Source organism: Arachis stenosperma, chromosome 3 (genome assembly GCF_014773155.1).
Source record: "Arachis stenosperma cultivar V10309 chromosome 3, arast.V10309.gnm1.PFL2, whole genome shotgun sequence".
In the NCBI taxonomy this organism is placed as follows: domain Eukaryota; kingdom Viridiplantae; phylum Streptophyta; class Magnoliopsida; order Fabales; family Fabaceae; genus Arachis; species Arachis stenosperma.
In genome coordinates this window covers 9973328-9988048 of record NC_080379.1, presented here as the reverse complement: position 1 = coordinate 9988048, position 14721 = coordinate 9973328, and the positions used below count along the sequence as shown (strand labels likewise).

Genomic DNA, 14721 nt, shown 5'->3' with positions numbered 1-14721 from the left:
CAACAAGCTCTTGTGGTGATAAGTTGAAACCTCGGTCCAATCAGATTAGACATGGCTTCTCAGCCAGCCAGATTTCAACAAATCATCATGAAACTCTAGAATTCATCTTCAAGAATTTCGAAAAAAAATACCTAATCTAAGCAACAAGATGAACCGTCAGTTGTCCAGCCTGAACAATCCCGGGCAATAACACCAAAAATTTGATGTTGTTGCCGGATCTTGGCACTGATGTTACAAAGGCTTGCTCAAAACTAGAACAATACCCGGCAACGGCGCCAAAAACTTGGTGCGCGAAATTGTGAACTATACTTTTTCACAACTCTCATAATCCCTGGTAATGGCTCCAAAAACTTGGTGCGCTCAATACCATGGCATTACACAACTTCGCACAACTAACCAGCAAGTGCACTGGGTCGTCCAAGTAATAAACCTTACGTGAGTAAGGGTCGATCCCACGGAGATTGTTAGTATTGAAGCAAGCTATGGTCATCTTGTAAATCTTAGTCAGGCAAACTCAGATATATATGGTGATGAACGAAAATAACATAAAAGATAAAGATAGTGATACTTATGTAATTCATTGGTAGGAACTTCAGATAAGTGCATGAAGATGCCTTCCCTTCCGTCTCTCTGCTTTCCTACTGTCTTCATCCAACCCTTCTTACTCCTTTCCATGGCAAGCTCGTATAGGGTCTCACTGTTGTCAGCAGCTACCTCCCATCCTCGCAGTGAAAGCTAATGCACACACTCTGTCACAGTGCTGCCAATCACCGGTTTGGTTCCCTCCCCTACCGGAATAGAATAACTCTTTTGTGTCTGTCACTAACGCCCAGTAGGTTACAGGTTTGAAGCACGTCACAGTCATTCAGTCATTGAATCCTACTCAGAATACCACAGACAAGGTTAGACCTTCCGGATTCTCTTGAATGCTGCCATCAGTTCTTGCCTATACCACGAAGACTCTGATCTCACGGAATGGCTGGCTCGTTTGTCAGGCGAGCACTCGGTTGTCAGGCGATCAACCATGCATCGTGCAATCAGGAATCCAAGAGATATTCACCAAGCCTCAAATGCTTGTAGAACAAGAATGGTTGTCAGTCACCTTGTTCATGGGTGAGAATGGTGATGGGCGTCAATCATCACCTTCATCATGTTGAAGAACAAGTGATATCTTGGATAAAGAACAAGCGGATTTGAATGGAAGAACAATAGTAATTGCATTAATACTCGAGGTACAGCAGAGCTCCACACCTTGATCTATGGTGTGTAGAAACTCCACCGTTGAAAATACATAAGCATAAGGTCTAGGCATGGCCGAATGGCCAGCCTCCCAATGATCTAAGAACTAAAATGTCCAAAGATGATCTAGAGATCTAAAGTGATCCAAAGATTTCTATACAATAGTAAAAGTCCTACTTATAAGAAACTAGTAGCCTAGGGTGTACAGAAATGAGTAAATGACATAAAAATCCTCTTCCGGGCCCACTTGGTGTGTGCTTGGGCTGAGCAATGAAGCAATTTCGTGTAGAGACTCTTCTTGGAGTTAAACGCCAGCTTTGGTGCCAGTTTGGGCGTTTAACTCCCATTTGGGTGCCAGTTCCAGCGTTTAACGCTGGGATTTCTTGAGGTGATTTTGAACGCCGGTTTGGGCCATCAAATCTTGGGCAAAGTATGGACTATTATATATTGCTGGAAAGCCCAGGATGTCTACTTTCCAACGCCGTTGAGAGCGCGCCAATTGGGCTTCTGTAGCTCCAGAAAATCCGCTTCGAGTGCAGGGAGGTCAGAATCCAACAGCATCTGCAGTCCTTTTGAGTCTCAAAATCAGATTTTTGCTCAGGTCCCTCAATTTCAGCCAGAAAATACCTGAAATCACAGAAAAACACACAAACTCATAGTAAAGTCCAGAAAAGTGAATTTTAATTAAAAACTAATAAAAATATACTAAAAACTAACTATATCATATCAAAAACATACTAAAAACAATGCCAAAAAGTATACAAATTATCCGCTCATCAGGGATCTACTGCAATTTGATTATAACCTGAATATCCATCCAGGAAGCAGTAGTATTCATGACCTGCTAGTCTTTCTAGCATCTGGTCTATGAATGGTAAAGGAAAATGATCCTTTCTGGTGGCTGTATTGAGCCTTCTATAATCAATACACATACGCCACCCTGTAACTGTTCTTGTAGGATCCAGTTCATTTTTTTCATTGTGAACCACTGTCATGCCACCTTTCTTAGGGACAACTTGGACAGGGCTTACCCAGGGGCTGTCAGAAATAGGATAAATAATCCCAGCCTCTAGTAATTTAGTGACCTCCTTCTGTACCACTTCCTTTATGGCTGGATTCAGCCGCCTTTGTGGTTGAACCACTGGCTTGGCGTCACCCTCCAATAGGATCTTGTGCATGCATCTGGCTGGGCTAATGCCCTTAAGATCACTGATGGACCACCCAAGAGCTGTCTTGTGTGTCTTTAGCACTTGAATCAGTGCTTCCTCTTCCTGTGGCTCTAGGGCAAAGCTTATGATTATAGGAAAGGCATCACCTTCTCCCAGAAATGCATATTTTAGGGATGGTGGTAATGGTTTGAGCTCGGGTTTGGGAGGTTTCTCCTCTTCTTGGGGGATTTTCAGAGATTCTATTATTCTCTCTGATTCCTCCAAATCTGGCTGAACATCTTTAAAGATGTCCTCTAGCTCTGATTCGAGACTCTCAGTCATATTGACCTCTCTTACCAGAGAGTCAATAATATCAACACTCATGCAGTCATTTGGGGTGTCTGGATGTTGCATGGCTTTGACAACATTTAACTTGAACTCCTCCTCATTGACTCTCAGGGTTACTTCCCCTTTTTGGACGTCAATGAGGGTTCGGCCAGTTGCTAGAAAAGGTCTTCCTAGAATGAGAGTTGCACTCTTGTGCTCCTCCATTTCCAGCACCACAAAGTCAGTGGGAAAGGTAAATGGCCCAACCTTAACAATCATGCCTTCAATCACACCTGATGGGTATTTAATGGAGCCATCAGCAAGTTGAAGACATATCCGGGTTTGTTTGACTTCTTCAGTCAACTCGAGCTTTGTGATAATAGATGCAGGTATTAGGTTGATACTTGCCCCAAGATCACATAGAGCTTGCTTGGTACAATTACCCTCTAATGTGCATTGTATCATAAAGCTCCCGGGGTCTTTAAGCTTCTCAGGTAAGCTTTTCAGAATGACTGCACTGCATTCTTCAGTGAGGTAAACTTTTTCAGTTTCTCTCCAATCCTTCTTATGACTTAAGATCTCTTTCATGAACTTAGCATAAGAGGGTATTTGCTCAAGTGCTTCTGCAAACGAAATCTTTATTTCAAGAGTCCTGAGATAGTCTGCAAAGCGGGCAAATTGCTTATCCTGTTCCGCTTGGCGGAGTTTTTGAGGATAAGGCATTTTGGCTTTATATTCCTCAACCTTAGTTGCTGCAGGTTTATTACCTACAGAAGTGGGTTGGGAAGCCTTTTTAGAATGGTTGTTATCAGCACTTGTATGTGACTGATCCCCCACTGGCATTTGAATGCCAGAGGTGGAAGCTGGAGTGGCGTTAAACGCCAACTCCTTATCTGTTACTGGCGTCTGAACGCCAGAACTGTGCTCCCTTTGGGCATTCAACGCCAAGTCCATGCTTGTTTCTGGCGTTGAACGCCAGGAATGAGCATGGTCTGGGCGTTCAGCGCCAGCCTTATTCCTTTCTGGGCTCTGATTGTCCTCAGAGGGATTTTGAGTAGCCATTTGTTCATTTCTTGGCTTCCTGCTGCTTTGAAGTGAGGTTTTTAATGTTTTCCCACTTCTTAATTGAACTGCTTAGCATTCTTCTGCAATTTGTTTTGACAATTGCTTTTCTGTTTGCTTTAACTGTACTTCCATATTCCTATTAGCCATTCTTGTTTTCTGTAGTATTTCCTTGAATTCGGCTAGCTGCTGAGTTAGAAAGTCTAATTGCTGATTGAATTCATTAGCCTGATCTACAGGACTGAGTTCAGCAATTACTGTTTTAGCTTTTTCTTTCATGGAAGATTCACTGCTTAGGTACAGATGCTGATTTTTGGCAACTGTATCAATAAGCTCTTGAGCTTCTTCAATTGTTTTTCTCATATGTATAGATCCACCAGCTGAGTGATCTAGAGAAATCTGAGCTTTTTCTGTAAGCCCATAGTAGAAGATGTCTAATTGCACCCACTCTGAAAACATCTCAGAGGGGCATTTTCTTAGCATCTCTCTGTATCTCTCCCAGGCATCATAAAGGGATTCATTATCTCCTTGTTTGAAGCCTTGGATGCTTAGCCTTAGTTGTGTCATCCGTTTTGGAGGAAAGTAGTGATTCAGGAATTTTTCTGACAGCTATTTCCATGTCTTTATGCTGTTTTTAGGTTGGTTATTTAACCACCTCTTATCTTGATCTTTTACAGCAAATGGAAACAGTAATAATCTGTAGACATCCTGATCTACTTTCTTATCATGTACTGTGTCAGCAATTTGCAAAAATTGTGCCAGAAACTCTGTAGGTTCTTCGTGTGGAAGACCGGAATACTGGCAGCTTTGCTGCACCATGATAATGAGCTGAGGATTCAACTCAAAGCTACTAACTCCAATGGAGGGTATACAGATACTACTCCCATATGAAGCAGTAGTGGGGTTAGCATATGACCCCAGAGTCCTCCTGGACTGTTCATTTCCACTTAGTTCCATGATGGAATAAAGGAGATGGTATGGATGTTGATATTATTTATTTTATAAAAATTTATTTTATAAAATAAAGTAAAAATAAAACAAATAAAAACGAAATAAAATAAATAAAAAAATGAAAATATTTTTTTGAAGATTTTCGAAAAATTTGAGGAAAAGGAGAAATTGGTTAGGATAAGATTTTTGAAAAAGATGATAAAATATTGATGAGCGGATAATTTATACACTTTTTGGCATTGTTTTTAGTATGTTTTTGGTATGATCTAGTTAGTTTTTAGTATATTTTTATTAGTTTTTAGTTAAAATTCACTTTTCTGGACTTTACTATGAGTTTGTGTGTTTTTCTGTGATTTCAGGTATTTTCTGGCTGAAATTGAGGGATCTGAGCAAAAATCTGATCCAGAGACTCAAAAGGACTGCAGATGTTGTTGGATTCTGACCTCCCTGCACTCGAAGTGGATTTTCTGGAGCTACAGAAGCCCAATTGGCGCGCTCTCAACGGCGTTGGAAAGTAAACATCCTGGGCTTTCCAGCAATATATGATAGTCCATACTTTGCCCAAGATTTGATGGCCCAAACCGGCGTCCAAAGTCACCTACAGAAATTCCAGCGTTAAACGCCGGAACTGGCACCTAAATGGGAGTTAAACGCCCAAACTGGCACCAAAGCTGGCGTTTAACTCCAAGAAGAGTCTCTACACGAAATTGCTTCATTGCTCAGCCCAAGCACACACCAAGTGGGCCCGGAAGTGAATTTTTATGTCATTTACTCATCTCTGTACACCCTAGGCTACTAGTTTTCTATAAGTAGGACCTTTTACTATTGTATTGAGAAATCTGGGTAGCTACCTTCGTGTTTTATGCTATCTTAGATCATTGGGAGGCTGGCCATTCGGCCATGCCTAGACCTTGTTCTTATGTATTTTCAACGGTGGAGTTTCTACACCATAGATTAAGGTGTGGAGCTCTGCTGTACCTCGAGTATTAATGCAATTACTATTGTTCTTCTATTCAATTCCGCTTGTTCTTTGTCCAAGATATCACTTGTTCTTCAACTTGATGAATGTGATGATCAGTGACACTCATCACCATTCTCACCTATGAACAAGGTGACTGACAACCATTCTTGTTCTACAAGCATCCGAGGCTTAGTGAATATCTCTTGGATTCCTGATAACACGATGCATGGTTGATCGCCTGACAACCGAGTGCTCGCCTGACAAACGAGCCAGCCATTCCGTGAGATCAGAGTCTTCGTGGTATAGGCAAGAACTGATGGCGGCATTCAAGAGAATCCGGAAGGTCTAACCTTGTCTGTGGTATTATGAGTAGGATTCAATGATTGAATGACTGTGACGTGCTTCAAACTCCTAGCAGGCGGGGCATTAGTGACAGACGCAAAAGTATCGATGGATATTATTCCGGCCTGACCGAGAACCGACAGCTGAATTCCGCTATGCTGTGACAGAGCATATGCAATCGCTTTCACTGAGAGGATGGGAGGTAGCCATTGACAACGGTGAAACCCTACACGAGCTTGCCATGGAAAGGAGTAAGAAGGATTGGATGAAGACAGTAGGAAAGCAGAGAGACGGAAGGGAAGGCATCTTCATGCGCTTATCTGAAGTTCCTACCAATGGATTACATAAGTATCTCTATCTTTATCTTATATGTTATTTTCGTTCATCACCATTATACATTTGAGTCTGCCTGACTAAGATTTGCAAGATGACCATAGCTTGCTTCAATACTAACAATCTCCGTGGGATCGACCCTTACTCGCGTAAGGTTTTTTACTTGGACGACCCAGTGCACTTGCTGGTTAGTTGTGCGAAGTTGTGTAATGCCATGGAATTGAGCTACCAAGTTTTTGGAGTTCATGACCGGGGATTATGAGAGTTGTGAAAAAGTATTGTTCACAATTTCGTGCACCAAGTTTTTGGCGCCGTTGCCGGGGATTGTTCAAGTTTTGAGCAAGCTTTTTGTCCGGTAACATCAGTGCCAAGATCCGGCAACAAGCACCAAGTTTTTGGCGCCGTTGCCGGGGATTGTTCAGTTTGGACAACTGACGGTTTATCTTGTTGCTTAGATTAGGTATTTTTTTTTTCGAAATTCTTGAAGATGAATTCTAGAGTTTCATGATGATTTATTGAAGTCTGGCTGGCTGAGAAGCCATGTCTAATCTCATTGGACCGAGGTTTCAACTTATCTTCACAAGAGCTTGTTGATTTTTATCAATCTTGCTTTTGGAGCAGTGATCTGCTAAGGCTTGGCTGGCCTTTGGCCATGTCTAGTGTTTTGGACCGAAGCTTTCTTTGAAAGCTTGGCTGGCTGTGAAGCCATGTCTAATTCCTGGACCGGAGTCTTAGACTAGCATTGCACTGATTCCTGGATTTCTCATTAAGAATTTTGATACCTTTTTCCACTTAATTTTCGAAAAACACAAAAAAATCAAAAAAATCATAAAACCCAAAAATTTCTTGTTTGAGTCTAGTGTCTCATCTTAAGTTTGGTGTCAATTGCATGCATTCATTCATATGTCTTAAGGATCTTCAAATAATTCTTGATGATTTCTTACTCTGATCTTTGAATTCTTTTGACTTGAGTGTTTATGTGTCTCATATAGTGTCAGTAGTATACAAACTGCTAAGTTTGGTGTCTTGCATGCATTGTTATTTGATTCTTGTTGCATTTTGATTATTAAAAATCCAAAAATATTTTTTAAGTTGTGTCTTTTCAAGTCAATAATACAAAGAATTGAAGATTCTGAACATGCTGCAGAGGAATTATACAGAAAAAGCTGGGCGTTCAAAACGCCCAGTGAAGAAGGACAGACTGGCGTTTAAACGCCAGCCAGGGTACCTGGTTGGGCGTTTAACGCCCAAAAAGGGCATTTTGGGCGTTAAACGCCAGAATGGATACCATTCTGGGCGTTTAACGCCAGGATGGCAAAGGGGGAAGATTTTGTTTTTCAAATCAATTTTTTTTCAAGTTTTCAAAGTTTTTCAAAATCAAATCTTTTTCAAATCATATCCTTTCAATCAAATGTTTTCAAAATCAATTTCTTTCCTTTTTCAAAGATACTTGCTAACAATTAATGATTTGATTGAACATCTCAAGTATATTGCCTTTTCTGTTGAGAAAGGTTTAATGTTTGAATCATATCTTTTCTTGTTAGGCAAGTAATTAATCAAATCTTTTTAAAATTGTTTTCAAATCAAATCTTCTTAAAATTATTTTCAAATCATATCTTCTCAATCACATCTTTTTCAAAATAAGTTTTCAATCAAATCTTTTTAATTTCTAATTTCAAAATCTTTTTCAAAAATCACTTGATTTCTTTTCCACTTTGAATTTTCGAAAATTATCAATCAGTTTTTCAAAATGTTTTCAAACTTTTTAATTTAATTTTCGAAAATTCTCTTCCCTCCTTCCCACATCCTTCTATTTATGGAGTACTACTCCTTCTTAATGCACAACTCGAACTCTATCTAATCAAGCTCGAATTCTTCTATCTCCTTCTTCTATTTTTCTTTTCCTCTGACACCTCAAGGAATCTCTATACTGTGACATAGAGGATTCCACATTTTCTTGTTCTCTTCTCTTTCATATGAGCAGGAGCAAAGACAAAGGCATTCTTGTTGAAGCTGACCCTGAACCTGAAAGGACCTTAAAGCGAAAGCTAAGAGAAGCTAAGGCACAACTCTCTGTAGAGGACCTAACCGAATTCTTCAAGGAAGAAGAAGACATGGCAGCCGAAAACAACAACAATGCCAACAATGCAAGGAAGGTGCTGGGTGACTTTACTGCACCTACTCCCGACTTCTATGGGAGAAGCATCTCTATCCCTGCCATTGGAGCAAACAACTTTGAGCTTAAGCCTCAATTAGTTTCTCTAATGCAACAGAATTGCAAGTTCCATTGACTTCCAATGGAGATCCTCATCAGTTTTTAGCTGAGTTCTTGCAAATCTGTGACACAGTCAAGACTAATGGGGTTGACCCTGAGGTCTACAGACTGATGCTATTCCCTTTTGCTGTAAGAGACAGAGCTAGAATATGGTTGGACTCACAACCTAAAGATAGCCTGGACTCTTGGGAAAAGCTAGTCAATGCCTTCTTGGCAAAGTTCTTTCCACCTCAAAAATGGAGTAAGCTTAGAGTGGAAGTCCAAACCTTCAGACAGAAGGATGGAGAATCCCTCTATGAAGCTTGGGAAAGATACAAACAATTGATCAGAAAATGTCCTTCTGACATGCTTTCTGAATGGAGCATCATAGGTATTTTCTATGATGGTCTCTCTGAACTATCCAAGATGTCTCTGGATAGCTCTGCTGGAGGATCTCTTCATTTGAAGAAGACGCCTACAGAAGCTCAAGAGCTCATTGAAATGGTTGCAAATAACCAATTCATGTACACTTCTGAAAGGAATCCTGTGAACAATGGGACTAATCAGAAGAAAGGAGTTCTTGAGATTGACACTCTGAATGCCATTTTGGCTCAGAATAAAATATTGACTCAACAAGTCAATTTGATTTCTCAAAGTCTGTCTGGAATGCAAAATGCACCTGGCAGTACTAAGGATGCTTCATCTGAGGAAGAAGCTTATGATCCTGAGAACCCTTCAATGGAAGAGGTGAATTACCTAGGAGAACCCTATGGAAACACCTATAATTCTTCATGGAGAAATCACCCAAATTTCTCATGGAAAAATCAAGAGAGACCTCAACAAGGTTTCAACAACAATAATGGTGGAAGAAACAGGTTTAGCAATGGCAAACCTTTTCCATCATCTTCTCAGCAACAGACAGAGAATTCTAAGCAGAACCCCTCTGACTTAGCAACCATGGTCTCTGATCTAATCAAAACCACTCAAAGTTTCATGACTGAAACAAGGTACTCCATTAGGAATTTGGAGGCACAAGTGGGACAGCTGAGCAAGAAAGTTACTGAACTCCCTCCTAGTACTCTCCCAAGTAATACAGAAGAAAATCCAAAAGGAGAGTGCAAAGCCATAACCATGGCCGAATATGGAGAGGAAAGAGAGGAGGTGGACGCCACTGAGGAAGACCTCAATGGGCGTACACCAACCTCCTCTGAGTTCCCCAATGAGGAACCATGGAAATCTGAGGCTCAAAATGAGACCATAGAGATTCCATTGGACTTACTTCTGCCTTTCATGAGCTCTGATGAGTATTCTTCCTCTGAAGAGGATGAGTATGTCACTGAAGAGCAAGTTGCTAAATACCTTGGAGCAATCATGAAGCTAAATGACAAGTTATTTGGAAATGAGACTTGGGAAGCTGAACCTCCTTTGCTCACCAAAGAACTGGATGACTTGTCTAGGCAGAAATTACCTCAAAAGAGACAAGATCCTGGGAAGTTTTCCATACCTTGTACCATAGGCACCATGACCTTCAAGAAGGCCCTGTGTGACTTAGGGTCAAGTGTGAACCTCATGCCTCTCTCTGTAATGGAGAAGTTGGGGATCTTTGAGGTACAAGCTGCAAGAATCTCATTAGAGATGGCAGACAATTCAAGAAAACAAGCTCATGGACTTGTAGAGAATGTTTTGGTAAAAGTTGAAGACCATTACATCCCTACTGATTTCATAGTCCTAGAGATTGGGAAGTGCATGGATGAATCTATCATCCTTGGCAGACCCTTCCTAGCCACAGCAAAGGCTGTGATTGATGTTGATAGAGGTGAACTGATCATTCAAGTGAATGAAAAATCCTTGGTGTTTAAGGCTCAAGGATATCCCTCTGTCACCATGGAGAAGAAGCATGAAGAGCTTCTCTCAAATCAGAGACAAGCAGAGCCCCCACAGTCAAACTCTAAGTTTGGTGTTGGGAGGCCACAACCAAACTCTAAGTTTGATGTTGAACCCCCACATTCAAACTTTAAGTTTGGTGTTGGGAGGTTCTAACATTGCTCTGAGTATCTGTGAGGCTCCATGAGAGCCCTCTGTCAAGCTACTGACATTAAAGAAGCGCTTGTTGGGAGGCAACCCAATGATTATACTTTATATATTTTCTTTTGTTATTTTATGTTTTTTGTAGGTTGATGATCATAAGAAGTCACAAAATCCATTGAAAAAGCAAAAACAAAATGAAAAACAGGAAGAAAAATAGCACACCCTGGAGGAAGAATTCACTGGCGTTTAAACGCCAGTGAGGCTAGCAGTTGGGCGTTTAACGCCAAAAAGGGGCACCAGACTGGCGTTAAATGCCAGAAAAGGGCAAGAACCTGGCGTTAAACGCCAGGAATGGGCACCAGCCCGGCGTTTAACGCCAGAAATGACTCAAAACGTGATTTTGAGCAACATTTGGTGCAGAGATGACTTTTCCTTGACACCACAGGATCTGTGGACCCCACAGGACCCCACCAACCCCACCACCACCCTCTCTCTTCTTCCCCCATTCACCAATCACCTCAATACCTCTTCCCCAAAAACCCTTCACCTATCAAATCCCATCTTTCTCTTCACCACTCACATCCATCCTTCACAAAACCCCACCAACCTCACCCTTCAAATTCAAACCACTTTCCCTCCCAAACCCACCCATAATGGCCGAACTCCATCTCCCTTCTCTCCTATATAAACCCTCCTTCATTCCTTCATTTTCACACACCTTAAACACCATCTCTCTCCCCTTTGGCCGAATACAAAGCCATTCCCTTTCTCCTCATTTCTTCTTCTTCTACTCTCTTCTTTCTTCTTTTGCTCGAGGACGAGCAAACATTTTAAGTTTGGTGTGGTAAAAGCATTGCTTTTTGTTTTTCCATAACCATTTATGGCATCCAAGGCCGGAGAAACCTCTAGAAAGAGGAAAGGGAAGGCAAAAGCTTCCACCTCTGAGTTATGGGAGATGGAGAGATTCATCTCAAGGGTGCATCAAGACCACTTCTATGAAGTTGTGGCCTTGAAGAAGGTGATCCCCGAGGTCCCCTTTTCACTCAAAAAGGGTGAATTTCCGGAGATCCGCCATGAGATTCGAAGAAGAGGTTGGGAAGTTCTTACCAACCCCATTCAACAAGTCGGAATCTTGATGGTTCAAGAGTTCTATGCCAATGCATGGATCACCAAGAACCATGATCAAAGTGTTAACCCAAATCCAAAGAATTATCTTACTATGGTTCGGGGGAAATACTTGGATTTTAGTCCGGAAAGTGTAAGGTTGGCATTCAATTTGCCCATGATGCAAGGAGATGAACATCCTTACACTAGAAGGGTCAACTTTGATCAAAGGTTTGACCAAGTCCTCACAGTCATATGTGAAGAGGGCGCACAATGGAAGAGAGATTCAAGAGGCAAGCCGGTTCAATTGAGAAGGCATGACCTCAAACCCGTGGCTAGAGGATGATTGGAGTTCATTCAACGCTCAATCATTCCCACTAGCAACCGGTCCGAAGTTACTCTAGACCGGGCCATCACGATTCATAGCATCATGATTGGAGAAGAAGTGGAAGTTCATGAGGTTATAGCCCAAGAACTCTATAAAGTGGCGGACAAGTCTTCCACCTTGGCAAGGCTAGCCTTTCCTCATCTCATTTGTCACCTCTGTTATTCAGTTGGAGTTGACATAGAAGGAGACACCCCCATTGATAAGGATAAGCCCATCACCAAGAAAAGGATGGAGCACACAAGAGACCCCTCTCATCAAGAGATCCCTGAGATGCCTCAAGGGATGCACTTTCCTCCACAAAATTATTGGGAGCAAGTAAACATCTCCCTAGGAGAATTGAGTTCCAACATGGGACAACTAAGGGTGGAGCATCAAGGACACTCCATCATCCTTCATGAAATTAGAGAAGATCAAAGAATCATGAGAGAGGAGCAACAAAGACAAGGAAGAGACATTGAGGAGCTCAAGCACTCCATAAGATCTTCAAGAGAAAGAAAGAGCCGCCATCACTAAGGTGGACCCGTTCTTTAATTTCCTTGTTCTTTATTCTTCTGTTTTTCGAATTTTATGCTTATGTTTATCCATGTTTGTGTCTTGTGATCATTAGTGTCTTAGTGTCTATGCCTTAAAGTTATGAATGTCCTATGAATCCATCACCTTTCTTAAATAAAAACGTGCTTAATTGAAAAAGAAAGAATTGCATGAATTTTGAATTTTATAACAGTTTAATTATTTTGATGTGGTGGCATTACTTTTGTTCTCTGAATGTATGCTTAAACAGTGCATATGTATCTTGAATTTGTGGTTTATGAATGTTGGCTCTTGAAAGAATGATAAAAAAGGAGACATGTTACTGAGGATCTGAAAAATCATTAAAAATGATTCTTGAAGCAAGAAAAAGCAGTGAATACAAAAAAGAGAGGAAGCAAGCGAAAAAAAAAAACCGAAAAAAAAAGAGAAAGAAAAGAAAAAAAAAAGAAAGAAATAAAGTTGTGATCCAAGGCAAAAAGAGTGTGCTTAAGAACCCTGGACACCTCTAATTGGGGACTTTAGCAAAGCTGAGTCACAATCTGAAAAGGTTCACCCAATTATGTGTCCGTGGCATGTATGTATCCGGTGGTAATACTGGAAGACAGAGTGCTTTGGGCCACGACCAAGACTCAATAAGTAGCTGTGTTCAAGAATTATCATACTTAACTAGGAGAATCAATAACACTATCTGGATTCTGAGTTCCTAAAGAAGCCAATCATTCTGAGTTGCAAAGGATAGAGTGAGATGCCAAAACTGTTCAGAGGCAGAAAGCTAAAAGCCCCGCTCATCTAATTAATACTGATCTTCATAGATGTTTTTGGAATTCATTGCATATTCTCTTCTTTTTTATCTTATTTGATTTTCAGTTGCTTGAGGACAAGCAACAATTTAAGTTTGGTGTTGTGATGAGCGGATAATTTATACACTTTTTGGCATTGTTTTTAGTATGTTTTTGATATGATCTAGTTAGTTTTTTGTATATTTTTATTAGTTTTTAGTTAAAATTCACTTTTCTGGACTTTACTATGAGTTTGTGTGTTTTTCTGTGATTTCAGGTATTTTCTGGCTGAAATTGAGGGATCTGAGCAAAAATCTGATCCAGAGACTCAAAAGGACTGCAGATGCTGTTGGATTCTGACCTCCCTGCACTCGAAGTGGATTTTCTGGAGCTACAGAAGCCCAATTGGCGCGCTCTCAACGGCGTTGGAAAGTAAACATCCTGGGCTTTCCAGCAATATATGATAGTCCATACTTTGCCCAAGATTTGATGGCCCAAACCGGCGTCCAAAGTCACCTACAGAAATTCCAGCGTTAAACGCCGGAACTGGCACCTAAATGGGAGTTAAACGCCCAAACTGGCACCAAAGCTGGCGTTTAACTCCAAGAAGAGTCTCTACACGAAATTGCTTCATTGCTCAGCCCAAGCACACACCAAGTGGGCCCGGAAGTGGATTTTTATGTCATTTACTCATCTCTGTACACCCTAGGCTACTAGTTTTCTATAAGTAGGACCTTTTACTATTGTATTGAGAAATCTGGGTAGCTACCTTCGTGTTTTATGCTATCTTAGATCATTGGGAGGCTGGCCATTCGGCCATGCCTAGACCTTGTTCTTATGTATTTTCAACGGTGGAGTTTCTACACACCATAGATTAAGGTGTGGAGCTCTGCTGTACCTCGAGTATTAATGCAATTACTATTGTTCTTCTATTCAATTCCGCTTGTTCTTTGTCCAAGATATCACTTGTTCTTCAACTTGATGAATATGATGATCAGTGACACTCATCACCATTCTCACCTATGAACAAGGTGACTGACAACCATTCTTGTTCTACAAGCATCCGAGGCTTAGTGAATATCTCTTGGATTCCTGATAACACGATGCATGGTTGATCGCCTGACAACCGAGTGCTTGCCTGACAAACGAGCCAGCCATTCCGTGAGATCAGAGTCTTCGTGGTATAGGCAAGAACTGATGGCGGCATTCAAGAGAATCCGGAAGGTCTAACCTTGTCTGTGGTATTCTGAGTAGGATTCAATGATTGAATGACT

The 14721-nt window shown here is 41.1% G+C and overlaps 1 non-coding gene across 1 annotated transcript; it reads right to left on the bottom strand.

The window, feature by feature from the left end:
• Positions 1–8881: 8881 nt before the first annotated feature.
• On the bottom strand, positions 8882–8989 carry LOC130972581 (small nucleolar RNA R71). Its single transcript, XR_009083741.1, has one exon. It is a non-coding gene; the product is annotated as a small nucleolar RNA R71 (small nucleolar RNA).
• Positions 8990–14721: the final 5732 nt, after the last annotated feature.